General features: G+C 44.1%; 1 long non-coding RNA gene across 1 annotated transcript in view; it reads right to left on the reverse strand.

Moving 5' to 3' along the window:
• Positions 1-10,753, reverse strand: part of LOC130681460 (uncharacterized) — a 36,883-nt gene extending 26,130 nt beyond the window's left edge. The window contains exon 1 of the long non-coding RNA XR_008994631.1: positions 9,555-10,753. This is a non-coding gene — a long non-coding RNA (uncharacterized LOC130681460). The remainder of the gene's footprint in view (positions 1-9,554) is intronic.
• Between the last annotated feature and the right edge of the window lie 4,523 nt (positions 10,754-15,276).

Here is a 15,276-nt window from a genome sequence, read left to right on the forward strand (position 1 = left end):
ACCAATCAAAAGACACAGAGTAATAGAATGGATAAAAAAAGCAAGACCCATCTATATGCTGCTTACAAGAGACTCACCTTAAACCCAAAGACATGCACAGATTAAAAGTCAAGAGATGGAAAAAGATATTTCATGCAAACAACAGGGAGAAAAAAGCAGATGTTGCAATACTAGTATCAGACAAAATAGACTTCAAAATAAAGAAAGTAACAAGAGATAAAGAAGGACATTACATAATGATAAAGGGCTCAGTCCAACAAGAGGATATAACCATTATAAACATATATGCATCCAATAGAGGAGCACCAATATATGTGAAAGAAATACTAACACAATTAAAGGTCGAAATACAATGCAATGCATTCATTTTCAGAGACTTTAACACACCACTCACTCCAAAGGCAGATCCACCAGACAGAAAATTAGTAAGGACACAGAGGCACTGAACAACACACTAGAACAGATGGACCTAATAGACATTTATAGAACTCTACATACAAAAGCAACAGGATACACATTCTTCTCAAGTTCACATGGAACAATCTCCAGAATAGACCACATACTAGGCCACAAAAAGAGCCTCAGTAAATTCCAAAAGATTGAAATCCTACAAACAAGCTTTTCCAACCACAAAGGTATAAAACTAGAAATAAATGGTACAAAGAAAGCAAAAAGGCTCACATACACATGGAAGCTTAACAACACGCTCCTAAATAATCAATGGATCAATGACCAAATTAAAATGGACATCCAGTAATATTGAAACAAATGACAACAACAACACAAAGCCCCAACTTCTGTGGGGTGCAATGAAAGCAGTCTTAAGAGGAAAGTATATAGCAATCAAGGCATATTTAAAGAAGGAAGAACAATCCCAAATGAATAGTCTAATGTCACAATTATCGAAATTGGAAAAAGAAGAACAAGTGAGGCCTAAAGTCAGCAGATGGAGGGACATAATAAAGACCAGAGAAGAAATAAATAAAATTGAGAAGAATAAAAAAATAGAAAAAGTCAATGAAACCATGAGCTGGTTCTTTGAGAAAATAGACAAAATAGATAAGCCTCTACCGAGACTTATTAAGAGAAAGAGAGAGTAAACACACATCAACAGAATCAGAAAAGAGAAAGGAAAAATCACGATGGACCCCACAGAAATACAAAGAATTATTAGAGAATACTATGAAAACCTATATGCTAACAAGCTGGAAAACCTAGAAGAAATGGACAACTTCCTAGAAAAATACAACCTTCCAAGACTGACCCAGAAAGAAACAGAAAATCTAAACAGACCAATTACCAGCAAAGAAATTGAAGCAGTAATCAAAAAACTACCCAAGAACAAAACCCCCGGGCCAGAAGGATTTACCTCGGAATTTTATCAGACATACAGAGAAGAAATAATACCCATTCTCCTTAAAGTTTTCCAAAATATAGCAGAGGAGAGAATACTCCCAAACTTATTCTATGAAGCCAACATCACCCTAATACCAAAACCAGGCAAAGACCCAACCAAAAAAGAAAACTAGAGACCAATATCCTTGATGAACGTAGATGCAAAAATACTCAACAAAATATTAGCAAACCGAATTCAAAAATACATCAAAAGGATCGTACACCATGACCAAGTGGGATTCATCCCAGGGATGCAAGGATGGTACAACATTCAAAAATCCATCAACATCATCCACCACATCAACAAAAAAAAGGACAAAAATCACATGATCATCTCCATAGATGCTGCAAAAGCAGTCGACAAAATTCAACATCCATTCGTGATAAAACTCTCAACAAAATGGGCATAGAGGGCAAGTACCTCAACATAATAAAGGACATATATGATAAACCCACAGCCAACATCATACTAAACAGCAAGAGGCTGAAAGCTTTTCCTCTGAGATCGGGAACAAGACAGGGATGCCCACTCTCCCCACTGTTATTCAACGTGGCACTGGAGGTCCTAGCCACGGCAATCAGACAAAACAAAGAAATACAAGGAATCCAGATCAGTAAAGAAGAAGTCAAACTGTCACTATTTGCAGATGACATGATATAGTACATAAAAAACCCTAAAGACTCCACTGAAAATCTACTAGAACTAATATTGGCATTCAGCAAAGTTGCAGGATACAAAATTAACACACAGAAATCTGTTGCTTTCCTATACACTAACAATGAACTTATAGAAAGAGAAATCAGGAAAACAATTCCATTCACAATAGCATCAAAAAGAATAAAATGCCTAGGAATAAACCTAATCAAGGAAGTGAAAGACCTATACCCTGAAAACTACAAGACACTCTTAAGAGAAATTAAAGAGGTCACTAACAAGTGGAAACTCATCCCATGCTCTTGGCTAGGAAGAATTAATATCATCAAAATGGCCGTCCTGCCCAAAGCAATATACAGATTCGATGCAATCCCTATCAAATTACCAACAGCATTCTTCAATGAGCAGGAACAAATAGTTCAAAAATTCATATGGAATCACCAAAGACCCTGAATAGCCAAAGCAGTCCTGAGAAGGTAGAATAAACTGGGGGTTATCTTGCTCCCCAACTTCAAGCTCTACTACAAATCCACAGTAATCAAGACAATTTGGTACTGGCACAAGAACAGAGCCACAGACCAGTGGAACAGAATAGAGACTCCAAACATATATGGCCAATTAATATACAATAAAGGAGCCATGGACATACAATGGGGAAATGACAATCTCTTCAATAGATGGTGCTGGCAAAACTGGACAGCTACATGTAAGAGAATGAAACTGGATCACTGTCTAACCCCATACACAAAAGTAAATTCAAAATGGATCAAAGACCTGAATATAAGTAATGAAACCATAAAACTCCTAGAAAAAAACATAGCCAAAAATCTCATTGACATAAACATGAGTGACTTCTTCATGGACATATCTCTCCAGGCAAGGGAAACAAAAACGAAAATGAACAAGTGGGACCATATCAAGCTAATAAGCTTCTGTACAGCAATGGACACCGTCAATAGAATAAAAAGGTATCCTACAGTATGGGAGAATATATTCATAAATGACAGATCTGATAAAGGATTGACATCCAAAATATATAAAGAGCTCACAAACTTCAACAAACAAAAAGCGAATAATCCAATTAAAAAATGGGCCGAGGAGCTGAATAGATGGTTCTCTAAGGAAGAATTTGAGATGGCCAACGGACACATGAAAAGATGCTCCACATCACTTGTCATCAGAGAAATGAAAATTAAAACCACAATGAGATATCACCTCACAGTAGTAAGGATCGCCATCATTGAAAAGACAAACAACAACAAATATTGGTGAGGTTGTGGAGAAAGGGGAGCCCTCCTACACTGCTGGTAGGAATGCAAATTAGTACAACCATTGTGGAAAGCAGTATGGAGGTTCCTCAGAATGCTCAAAATGGAAATACCATTTGACCCAGGAATTCCACTTCTAGGAATTTACCCTAAGAATTCAGTACTCCAGTTTGAAAAACACAGATGCACCCCTATGTTTATTGCTGCACTATTTATAATAGCCAAGATATGGAAGCAACCTAAATGTCCATCAGTAGATGAATGGATAAGGATGATGTGGCACATATACACAGTGGAATATTACTCAGCCATAAGAAAAAAACAGATCCTACCATTCACAACAACATGGATGGAGCTAGAGGTTATTATGCTCAGTGAAATAAGCCAGGCAGAGAAAGACAAGTACCAAATGATTTCACTCATATGTGGAGTATAAGAACAAAGGAAAACTGAAGGAACAAAACAGCGGCAGAATCACAGAACCCAAGAATGGACTAACAGTTACCAAAAGGAAAGGGACTGGGGAGGATGGGTGGGAAGGAAGGGATAAGTGTGGGGAAAAAGTAAGGGGGCATTACGATTAGCATGTATAGTGTGTGGGGGTCGTGGGGAGGGCTGTGCAACACAGAGAAGACAGGTAGTGATTTTACAGCATCTTACTATGCTGTTGGACAGTGACTGTAAAGGGGATGTGGGGGATCTTGGTGAAGGGGGGAGCCTAGTAAACATAATGTTCTTCATGTAATTGTAGATTAAGATAACAAAATTTTTTTTAAAGTTATTTTCAAAACAACAGTGAACTCATAGACACTGAGAAGTGAGTGGTGGGTGCAGGACGGTGTATAAAGGGGCTTAAAAATTCTCAGTCATGATATGAGTTGGGCACAGGGAGGGTAGTACAGCATGGAGAATACAGCCAATGATTCTGTAACTTCTCGTCTGTCATGTGTTGACAGAGAGTAGCCACCAGAGGGGGTGCGGATTTAATAATATGGGTAACTGTTGGAAACGCAGCGTTGTATTTTCAAAACCAATATAATACTGTATATCAACGGTAGTTCAATAAAAAAATAATAATGAGGGTTGTTGCAACAGGCCCTTGGCTGGCCTGTCTGAGCTGGAGCTATGGCACCTTCTGTGGCTGTCTGATGGACCTCTGAGACCCTGACCTGTGTTACCTCGCAAGTGGGCACATCCTATGCACTGGTGTCACATGACGTCTTGGTCCTGACCGCCACAGTGACTTCTAGCCTGTCTGGCCTACAGGCCTGGTCCCGGAGCTCCTGCAGCCCCGTCTCTGCTCAGGCAGGAATCAGGTCTGCAGTGGGCTGAGCACCCGGCCCTCCCTGGGGTGGAGGCCGGGGCTGGTCTCCAGTCACTTGCTTCGGCCTCTCTTTGCACTCCCTTCTCAGGACCCTGTGCATGTGGTTTGACACTGGGTCTCCTTATGGAACTCGACTTCTGGTCCCTTCTGTCTATTTAAAGGTTGTCTGGGGTGTTTCTGCACTCAGGTGGCCCTTTGGACTCTGACTATGCTCCTTGGGATGCTGGAATATTTCTTTTTTTGTAATTAGAGCAAGTAATTACTGTGTTTGCTATTCCCAGAGGACTTCAGTATGGATGTCCTGGGGGCCTAATTGAATTTACAGACTTAAGAAAAAGTAAATGGGAACCAGTATTTAAAATTTACAGATTTTATATCACAGTATATCAGATTTTATATCATAAGATTAGTTTTAGACTATTCTTTGAAAACTTAGATGATCTGACACCGTGTTTCCCTTTTCTCATATTTCACAACTGCTGGGTGTGAGTTTCAGGGGCCCCCTTTGTGGGGGTGTGCCACAGTCCCTATCAGTCCCTATTAATTGCTACTGTATAACCTCTATCATGCCTTTACCTGATCAGCCTGTCCAGTATTCCTGTTTGAGTTTGTAACCTGTCCCCAAGTCCCACCATTCTAATGCTGTTCTCACCCCAATTATATAATGTGAATGTTTCTTCTCCGGGAAGATGTCCCTTCGAAGTTGTATGTGCAATTCAGATTGTGAATATGTGATTTAGTTATTCTTAGTTTGTTATCTGCATATCCTGTACATACATAGTAATGTCTTAGATCACAGCTCCCTTAGCAGAGCGGGTAGTTAGAAATGTCCCCGGAGTCACTGCCATGAAGTAGCTCCCGTGTCAGGTGAAGCCGAGCGCAGGATTTCTCCGTGGATGCTTCATAAGCCAGCGACCTTAGACTCGCCTGTGGTGCTCGTTAAAGCTCTACTATACAGGTTCCTGAGCTTCATCCCAGATCTACTGTGCACTACCTAGGTTTGAGGCCTGGGAATTCTGATTTTGTACCAGGTCTAGTTTGAGACCAGTTTGTGAGCAGGTGTCCTGGTGGGTAAGGATGGCAGCAGCCTGCTGGTGGGGCTGGCCTGAGCAGGGTGATGAAAATGTGCTCCAGAATGATAGCCATGGACATGTAGCTCGCACAGCATGGAAATCAGGAGCCCACCCATGTGGGCCAGCGTGAGGGGGCGGGGCTAGCGCTGGAAGGACAGGGTTCCCTGGGAGATCTGTACACAGTTGACTGGGCTCGGCTTTCAGAATCTACCCCTACGGGGGCCTGAGGGGAGGGAGACCGGGGAGAGATGCAGTCACAAGAGGCCTTCGGAAGCCTTGCAAGGCCCGGGAACAAGACGGCCTTTCAGAGCCATCCTCCCCCGGGCCAGGCAGACTGGGTCTGCAGCCCCTCACCTGACCCGGCTGCTCCTGAGGAGACTGCTCAGCTTGGTAAGGCAGCTATCTTCTGTGGAAGCAGCCTCCAAATCCCTACTCCTGGAGTTGAGATTCTTCAGTCTTAGGGGGGCAATGAGGCAACAAGACACCCCCTGAAGCACACGTGGTCTTGGGCCAAGTGCAGCTGCTGCGTGTCGTGGTGAACAAGCGTTTCCTGTCATGCAGCCACACTCACTCACATACTGTCCATGGCGGCTTCCCTGCTGCAGTGGCGGAGATGAGGGGCTGTGCGGGAGCTGTAAGAGGAAGTTCACTGCAGACCCCCCGGAGGTAGAAGCGGCCCAAGGGGTCTTCCCCAACAGAACGTGTTTGGCTGCTTCCAGACATGAGAGTGGCAGGGGGCAGGTAGGAGGAGGGCAAGTGAGCATAGGGGAACATTTTAGCTTGGGAAGGATGCCTCTTTTAAAAATTTGCCTCTGGCTCTTCAGGTATAAGGGGTTACCCTCCCAGGAACCCCACTGAGCTGACCTGCAGCCTGCCTCAACGCTTTTCCTTCCTTTTATACGATGGGGTCAAACTGGGAGGTCCATGATTATTTTTACCAAGGTGATACAATGCACAAGAGGATTATTATTTTATGTTTTTAAAACTCATTTGCTATAGGAAAAGAAGGTGGACAACTCACTACCTCATCTGTTTAAACAGAGTCTGGGATGCCATGTAGCCCTAAGGTCTGTGAGAGTGGGAAGGGCAGGCCCCGGGACGTGGGCTCAGTCTGCTCAGAGACACACACCCAGGGTCACCGGCTGGCCTCAGCGGGTGTCCAAGCCAGCAAGAACCCCCAGGCTCCTCTGTCCCCTTCAGCAGAGGATGTGCTGCTTTGCTGTCATTTGCTTAGATAAGAGGTTCCCGTAACAATGGGCTGCACTTAAATAGATGCCGCTCATTTCTTTGTTCCGGAGGAGAGCGGGTTTCAAAGACTGTTCTGCTTTGCTGATCACTTTCAAGACCCAGGAGACGTTCTGACTCACAACTTCACAGGGACTTAGTCACCACCATGAGCTCTGAATATAAAAAAAGGCCCCTGAGCCCCAGCTCCGTCCTTCCAGATCAGATCCCTTGAGAGTGGAGCCCCACAGCGTGGGCTTTAGGAAAGCAAGCTCCCTGGTGGCCAGGGTGCCCCCTGGTTTGGGGAGCAGCGACTCAGCATGGCGGCCCATTCACCACATCCAGGGGAATGCGTTTCTGTTCCCACCAAGAACACATCTGTGCGGGGATGAAATCACAGCGAGGGACTCCTGTTTTCATGGGTTGGCATTTAGGGATGTGGTGGGACCATTAGGGTTTAGATTTTACATGTATAAACTGCAGATCTTTCATTCATCCTTCCAAAATTCAGTAAACAAATATTTAAATGTTTACTGACCATCCATTACATTGTAGACATTATACTAGTCTCTATGTGTAGCAAGAAGTAGAGAAAGAAACCCTGCCTTCAAGGAGTTCACAGTCTGGCCACTGCGTCCACTCCACTGACCAGCACCTGGATGTGTGCAGGCTGGACGCTGCTGAGGGTCGAGCTGGGGCTCTGCTCTGAACTCCTGAACCTGGCCTCAGGCTCTTCTTAGTCTACCGTCTATCTGATCATATGTGATGATACCCTTTAGAAAGAGTAAGACAGTCTTGCAACATGCCGGGACATGCAGGGTCACACCAAGCACATCTTCACCTCCTTTCTTATGTCGTGGCTGCCTCCTCAGAGCCAGGAATCCTGCTCCCACTTGGAAGCAATGCTGAAGGGGCAAGTCTCTCATAATGATCACGGTCAGGCCTTGAGACTTTCTTGAGTGAAAGGATTCTGTAAAATACAGTTTATTTTGGAAACTTGCCTAAGTAAACTCTCCTGAAAGGAAGTCACAGAGAACAAGGTGAGGGACTGCAGTGACACTAAATAAGAAGAATGGAGCAAGGCCACTGAACTGGGACTCAGGAGCCATCAGTGACTTCATGGCGAGCAGTTCCTGCCCATGGCACGGACACAAGCTAAAACATATGAGTGTGAGAGGGAGTTGGTGAAAGAGCAGAATTAAGCTGAGCTCAATCAGGTGTTCAAGATAAATGGGGGCAGGTAACTGGGGGGAACTGTGGTCAGAAAAAAACATGGCTAAAGAAACAAGGCCATTGAGCACAAAGAGTGGGGGTTAGAGCAGAAGCTGGGGGACTTGCAGGGAGGCAGAGCAGAGACCAGAGGCTAGCACTTCTATCACCCAGGTGGGCAGGCCCTGAACATGACAGGGGAGGGCTGCATGGATGGCTCTGCTGTGGCCTTTTGGCAAACCAAGTCATGAGGCCAGATCAGACTGAAAGGATTAGGATAAAGATATTTGCTAGGAGGACTGAAAAGCCACATTGCACATAGGTGTGGGTGCAGGGAGGGGAATAATGAGAGCAGATTTTGCAAATATCTACCACATTTTCCTTTAGCTTCTGTGAGTAGGCAGAGCCCACCATATTGGAATGTAATTCACACTTTGTTGTTTGCACAGAAATTCAATGCCTTCCTGAGGGCTGAGGTCTGGCCAGGCACCCACTGGGTGAATCAGTGATAACCCAGTTCTTACATTCCTGCTGCTTGGTCTTAGGCCCAGAGAGGAGACTTCTTGGTCCTGATAACCTCAACATGCTCTGTCACCCTTTGAACTTGAAAGGCTTTTCATTTCAGCTTGCTACCCAAGGAGCCGGTTCTGGGAGGAATGTTTAATGCTCCCACAACAAACAATACGGAAGAGGCAGTTGAGCCCCATGACTTCTGGGAATATCCAACTCAAAAATGTCATCTCAGCACAAATCCCGGTCTCCTCAGATGGCCAACAGCACTACAGCTAATATAATTAAGAAATAAACTTCCTAGGTAATGGCCGTGGCCACCCTTCCCTCCCCACTGCACCTTCCCTGTGCTGATGGGAACTACCTCTAGGATGTCTCCCAGTTGAACGGTGCTGGTGATGATTCCAGTCCTGTACCCAGTAACCCCCTTCCACAGGATGGTCCTGGAGCATCAAATATACTGCACGCTCTCCACACGGCACCATTAACATTCCTCATGTGCCTTTTGTGAGAATTACAAGCTAATTACAGAATACATAATTAAGTGCTTCATCTTTCAAATGTGAGAGAAGCAACCAAGCATTCCTCCCTTTGAACTTGATTTTGCTACTGGTGATTAGTGACATGATTCATTCTAAAATGGGAGGGGTGTGCTCTGAAGCATTATAGATGGTTGGAACCTCAGGACACGTTTGATTAATTTTTCCCTGTAAAAATAGAGTTGATTGGAAACCCCGTTCTTCTCACCCTTTGTAAATCATTGTTTAGTTCTCTTTGGACTTGTGGAGTGTAACCTCTTGTCACTGGCTGAGGTCAAGGTAGTGGGTCTGCTAGGCATAAGACAGCTGGAACGTTCCTGCAGCACCTTACAGTCAGTGAAGCTCATCCGTGCTCACCTCCCACTCAGCCCGACAAGGCTGTGATGGGGTCTCTGGTCTCTGTTTTGCAGCTGAGAGTCCTGGGGCTCAGCGGGGTGACTCAGTCACGTCTCTGACTCAGTGGTGGCTGGGGCTCCTGGCCGGCGTCAGTGCGGTCCCAGAATTCCAGGCACTGCCTCCTGTAACATAAGGGAAGGGTGGGCAGTCAGGGGCCAGCACGCCCGTGTGTCCCGAGAATTCTCTTGTGCTTCATGCAGCTGGTTGCTTCTCTTCATGAGATCTGGTGGGGGTGGAGTTATGAAAACACAAAGTGAACAGGACGACTCATCCGCTTAAGGAAATAGATGCAATACTGTGTGGATGTTGAGATTTGATTGTGGGGTTGGGCTTCGTTATGATTTTCCTTAAAATGGCTTAGGAAGCGTGGAGTAAGCCTCCACAGATGTGAGGATGCCATATGTATAAGGAAAAACTCTGTTACATCTCTACTAACGACAATTCCAATACCAAATGTGTAGGTTCTTCCCATGCCAGCCAATTATCTGACACCAGCTGGGTGTCCTACCATTCAAGTCAGTTCTGACACTATCTTTCTGGAGCTGGTATCAGGCTCTGCAAGTTATGTCCCATGAGACTGTCTCCCTGCACCAGATGCCCATCACAGTGCCAGCTGTTTCCTGGAATTCTGACTACTTACCTATAAATCAGTGTTCCCAGGACCCCCTAAGTTTCTCACAGAACTTAGAGAAACGCTTGTGTTTACTAGTTTATTGCATAGTAAGGGATATAATAAAGGATAAAGATTACCAGCCAGATGAAGAGACACCCAGGGCAAGGTTTGCAGGGTCCTGAGCTCAGGGGTGTCTGTCCCGAGGACTTGGGGTGTCCCACCCCCTTGACATGTGAATGTGCTCTCCAGCCCAGAAACTCTCCCAACTCCATACTTCAGGGAGTTTAATGGAGGCTTCATCATGGAGGCATGATTATTAACTCAATTTCCAGCCCCTCTCCACTCTCTGGAAAATGGGATGTAAGGCTGAAAGTTCTAAGCTTCAGGTCATGCCTTGGCCTTCCTCATGACCAGCCCCACCCAGGAGCCCACCAAAAGTCACCACATCAGGACCCGAGGTGTGCCTATCTCCACAAATCCCCAGGGCTTCAGGTCAAAACTAACTATTATCAGGAACCAATATAGGGGGCAGAGACCAATATATGCATATTTGTTATGTATGTGTATCTATCTAAGGATCCATATCTTAATATTTCACAACATATCAGCCCTGTGCATGGCCACCCTCTGCCCCCTCCTTGCCCAGGCCTCACCTGTTATTACCTTGTCTAATTTTGTCTCCATTAGATTGTGCCCCACATTTAAATCCCTAACCAGAAAGTGCATGTATGTCTAACATATGAGTCAACTGACATTCCCTCTTTCCTGGGTCTGGAAAATGAGGTCTAGGAGATTTTTGTTTAAGTTTTCAGAATCCGCCAGTCATCTCTTTACAGTATCTTTACAGCAGATGTTCTGGGCCCCCTGCAGACCTGCCATCCAACTGGAGGCGCACGCATTTCTTTGCCTGAGGGTTTCCTCTGACCACTGGAGTCCATGTTACCATCCCCTGGGCAAGCTAGAAGGGCTGGGGGTTGGCATCTGCTGAGTGAATTCCTGATGGGAGGGGGGCATGAGCACCCCAGGCCCCTCACCCCTCCACTGTGGCACATGGTCTGCAGAGTTTCCCAAGGAGACTGAGCTCCAGGCACCTGCTGGGACAGCTGGCTTGATAATGTGCTCTTTGCATGCTGCCTTCCTTGTTCCTTGTCCTTTTTGTCTTGTCCCCCACATCCCCATTGGTGTTTCTTTCAACTCCCACATAACCTCTTGCATCCATTTCTAATTGCAGCAGATTTGGGGTCTGCTCCTGATGGAATCCAAACTAAGACACCTCTGTGCTCAGAGAAACTTCCCTCTGACAAGTAACCAGTGCTTGCCCAGCGCCAATTCACTGCCAGGCACCATGTGTGGGAAGCAGGGTTGCCCAGGTGAGTTCCCCAAACTCACTCTGGTCAAGGATGGGAAACCCTGTACGATGCGCCTACTGTATAATACATCAGCGTTCTAAGGGTTCTGGACATTCCAGCAATAGAGAAATAGCCCAACTTTGTTTATTTTAGTATTTCCTAAACATTTTGGGTAAACAATTCATTTTCCTTCCACAGCAGAAATTATATCTCACTGTAATGTAATGGGGAATGCTTACCTAGACTAACCCTAAAATATTTGGCCTAACATTCTTTCTGAAAAAGCTGTCACAGCACAAAAGAAACTCCTTATTTTACTGATTTTAGTATATATATATATAAAGACTTTGTTTAGAGCAGTTTTAGGTTCATAACAAAATTAAGAAACACCCCTTGTCCTCACACATGCACATCCTCCCCCATTATCAGCATCACTCACCAGAGTGGGGCATTTTTATACCAAGAACAAACCTGCACTGACATGTCATTACCACCCAAGGTCCATGGTTCACCTTAGAGTTCACTCCTGGTGGTGTACACCCTATGAATTTGGACAAATGTGTAATGACATGTTTCCATCATTATGTCATACAGAGTAGTTGCACTGCCTTAAAAATTCTCTGAGCTTGAATAAGGATTAAAGATGGCACCATGAGAGTTGAGACAGAGGCTTCCACCTAAAACCACGTATAATACGAAAATTAATACAACTAATCCTGAGAAAGCACCAGGAAGGAGGACTGCACCAGACTGCATACACCTGGAGAAAAGAGCCGACCTCACAGAACAGGGTAACGTACCAAAGCTGTGATGTGGTGGGACCCAAACCCTTCCCCCACCCCAGCTCACCACCTGGAGGAAGAGAAATGGAGTGGGGAGGGAGTGGAGGCCTGGGACTGTGGAATACTTAAGTCCCGATATTTGCTCTGGGAGCACAAACTTACATGTCGTGGTGCTTTCATGATACTCTTATGAGGGGATTGGAAAGCTAATACAGGCAGAATTCCTGGAGAGACTGAGATTCTGGCTGCCTGTGGAAAGCAGGGCTCCATATCCTCCTGCTCTGGGACAAAGGAAGGGCAGGCGGTCTGAAAGACTTCCTAACAAGAAAGCCCTTAGCAGGAGGGCTGCTAAAGGGGCAAGAATTGCACAGAGCTTACTGCTCAGGAGAAAGGATGGGTAGACAAAATTTGCTGGGTGCACTCTGCCCAGCAGGTTGGGAACTTTCACGATTTCCAGGTGCTCCAGCTCCCTGACTGACTCCCAGCTCCAGGGAACCCCTCCATGATACACAGCCTGCTGTGCCTTTCTCCTGGCCAGCCTCACCTGGCTCGCAAACTGACAAACCATAACCTGGCCTTAGGCCAGCCAGAGGGAAGATCTGTCTACAGCAACTGCAAACGCAAGGCATAGAGGCTTATGCCTGTGTGCTCAGCTCACTAGTTCAGGCAGTGGAAACAGGCATAACAGCCGGGAAGCAGGAAACAGCTCTTTCCTCCCCGTAGACACCAATCCCACTCCCCTGTGACTCCCAACATTGCTTCTGGGGCTAAGCAGCTCTAAAGAGTAAAGCTTCAGGACACTAGAGGGCGACATATACAAATATGAAATGCCAAAGGAACCTGGTTCAGAGTAAAATTGATATAACTTCTCAGAAAGATGATATGGACCTCATGATTCTTTCTGAAAGGAAGTTCAAAATAAAAATAATTAACATGCTAATGGAGGTATGGAAAGACATACAAGATCTCAGGAATGAACTCCAGTCAGAGATCCAATCATTGAAGAGAATAATGGAGGGATTGGCAGATTGGATATGGTGGCAGAGATGATAAATGAAATAGAAACTAGAGAAGAGGAATATAAAGAAGCTGAGGCACAGAGAGAAGAAAGAATCTCTAAGAATGAAAGAATATTGAGAGAAATGTGTGATCAATCCAAATGGAAAAATATTCGCATTATAGGGGTACCAGAAGAAGAAAGAGAGAAAGGGATAGAAAGTGTCTTTGAGGAGGTAATTGCTGAAAACCTCGCCAATCTGGGGAAGTAGATAGTCGCTCAGGCCACAGATCTCCCAACACAAGGGACCCAAAGAAGACAATGCCAAGACATATAGTAATAAAATTGGCAAAGATCAAGGATAAGGACAGACTATTAAAAGAATCCAGAGAGAGAAATAATATCACGTACAAAGGAAAGCCCATCAAGTTAACGTCAGACTACTCAGCAGAAACCTTACAGGCCAGAAGGAAGTGGCATGATGTATTTAATGCAATGAAACAGAGCGGCCTTAAAACAAGATTACTTTATCTGTCAAGATTATCATTTAAATTTGAAGAAAGGATTAAACAATTTCCAGATAAGCAAAAGCTGAGAGAATTTACCTCCCACAAACCATCTCTACAGTCTATTTTGGAGGCACTACTATAGATGGAAGTGTTCCTAAGGTTTAATAGCTGTCCCCAGAGTTAACAAAACCACAGTAAAGAAAGTAGAACAGCTAATTACTAAGCAAATGCAAAATTAAATCAACTATCCCCAAAGTCAATCAAGGGATAGACAAAGAGTACAGAATATGGTACATAATATATAAAGAATGGAAGATGAAGAAAAAGGAGAAAAAAAGAAAAGAACCTTTAGATTGTATTTGTAAAAGCATATTAAATGAGTTAAGTTAGACTCTTAGATAGTAAGGAAGTTAACCTTGAACCTTTGGTAACCACGGATCTAAAGGCTGCAATGGCAATAAGTACATGCCTACTGATAATTACCCTAAATGTAAATGATCTGAATGCACCAATCAAAACACATGGAGTCACTGAATGGATGAAAAAGCAAGACCCACCTATATTCTGCCTACAAGAGACTCACTTTAAATCTGAAGACATACACAGACTAAAAGTGAAGGGATGGAAAGATATTCATATAACTAATAGAGAGAAAAATGCAGGAATTGCAGTACTTGTATCAGACAAAGTAGACTTCAAAACAAAGAAAGTCACAAGAGACAAAGAAGGTCATTACATAATGGTAAAGCGGTTAATCCAGCAAGAAAATATAACCATTATAAGTATCTATGCACTCAACAAAGGAGCACCTACATATGTTAAACAAATATTAAGTGAATTAAAAGGGGATATAGAATGCAGTGTATTCATTCTAGGAGACTTCAACACTCCACTCACTCTGAAGGACAGATCAACCAGACAGAAAGTAAGTAAGGACACAGAGGAACTGAACAACACATTAGAACAGGTGGACATAACAGACATCTACCAAACTCTACACCCAAAAGCAGCAGAATATACACTCTTCTCAAGTGCACATGGAACATTTTCAAGAATAGATCATATACTAAGCCACAAAAAGTGCCTCAGTAAATTCAAAAGGATTGAAATTGTACCAACCAGTTTCTCAGACCACAAAGTTATGAAACTAGAAATAAAATATGCAAAGAAAATGAAAAATCCCACAAACACATGGAGGCTTCACAACATGCTCCTGAATAACCAATGGATCAATGACCAAATAAAAACAGAGATCAAGCAATATATGACGACAAATGACAACAATAAGTCAACACTGTAACACCTGTGGGATGCAGCCAAGGCCATGCTAAGAGAAAGTATATTGCAATACAGGCCTAGCTCAGGAAAGAAGAACAATCCCATATAAGCAGTCTAAACTCACAATTAATGAAACTAGAAAAAGAACAAATGAG

This window comes from Manis pentadactyla, chromosome 18 (genome assembly GCF_030020395.1).
Source record: "Manis pentadactyla isolate mManPen7 chromosome 18, mManPen7.hap1, whole genome shotgun sequence".
Taxonomy (NCBI): Eukaryota; Metazoa; Chordata; class Mammalia; order Pholidota; family Manidae; genus Manis; species Manis pentadactyla.